The following is a 1,554-nucleotide window of genomic DNA, read 5'->3' as shown; positions in this document are numbered from 1 at the left end:
CCATGAATTCGGTTATACCTCGTTGGTATTCTTCCGTAAGCAATCTCGTGTTCGGATCCAAATGAGGTCGATCGATCCAAGAACGAAAATAATTTGAAGAATATATGTTTTTTATGAATCAATTTCGTGTGTAAAGAGAGTAAGAGGGAGGATGAAGATATGGAGTGAATGAAGAGGAAGAGGGGTGCTTGTATTTATAGTTGAAATGCTGCCGACAGACCGAGGAAATTCCGACGGAATTCCGACGCCGAATTCCGACGCCAACGGCTAGTTCGTCGGAATTTCCTCATAATTTTTAAAATCCCCCAACGGCTCTCTAACGGCTATAATATTTCCTCGGAATTCATCGGTTTTTTCCGATGAATACATTTTTCCTCGGTATTCCATAAGAATATTTCGACGAATTGATATTTCCTCGGAATTCCGTCGGTATATTCCGAGGAAATTCCGAGGAACCCAAATTTTGAGTTTCCTCAGAATATCCTCGAAAATTCCTCGGGATATTCCGAAGATTTCATTTTCCGTCGGAATGTCCGTCAGAATACCGCTGATTCAATGGTTGAAGGTGTTAGAAAACGTTCCAACTAGAATGGAAAAACAAAATGATCAGTGATCTATTGAACCATCATTTCCGATACCGAATGAGTAAGGATAAAACATAGAAAAAATCACGTAGTGATTACATAGTTAGATTGCATACTTAGTAGTCTTTATACCTCATAATTAACACATCATCGTCGGATTGAGATCCACGAGCTAAGTGAACCGGGGTAAAAACTTCATAAGTCGTGAAAGAAAAAACTTCATTAGTTGTAGCTAGTTGAAGACGTTAGAAGAACGTGGAGAACTTTAACTTACCCGCTATAAATATCTATGAAATGTTATCTAATGTAAACAACGCATATAAACAACTTATTTAACATTTTACCCAAAAAAAAAACGTATATAAATAACTCTTTTTGAACACCCTTATATAAACAACTATGAAGGTAATTTATAACAGAAAATGTCGAGCGTGGATGATGATGTTAGGAGTTTTCAAGGCTCTTAAGACAAATGATGTAGTATAAAAGATTGTCGAACCAATTCTAAGGGATATCAAAGCATCGAGAATGCAATTACTCACATAATCTAAGTGCAACCAATGATTTAGATGGGTTTTAAAGTACTACTAATACTAGAAAGCAATTATAGAATGATACTTTCTGGACTAAGGGAAAATAGAACTCATGGGCATAGGGATTAGACCTTGGGTGATCAAGTATCGAACTAAAGATGGCAAATGATCAATCAAACTATCGACCTTAAGCCTAGACACAATTCTAAACAAGCTCTATGTCTAGATGAATGCTCATTTGCTAACATATCTCAAACATCAAATGTGTTTGGTTGAATAATGTGAAAGCAATCATTACTAACAAGTCTATTAGTTATCTTAGCACCTTTAACAACAAATATCTTTGGCAAAGTATACTAAAAGCCTAGGAAAGTTGTCTCGGGCATTTCTTCAAACACCTTTTGGGTGGAAAATGCCTATTGATCAACTTTTGAGTG

Source organism: Brassica oleracea, chromosome C6 (genome assembly GCF_000695525.1).
Source record: "Brassica oleracea var. oleracea cultivar TO1000 chromosome C6, BOL, whole genome shotgun sequence".
Lineage (NCBI taxonomy): Eukaryota > Viridiplantae > Streptophyta > Magnoliopsida > Brassicales > Brassicaceae > Brassica > Brassica oleracea.
The sequence above is the reverse complement of the archived record's forward strand: the minus strand, read 5'-3'. Positions refer to the sequence as shown.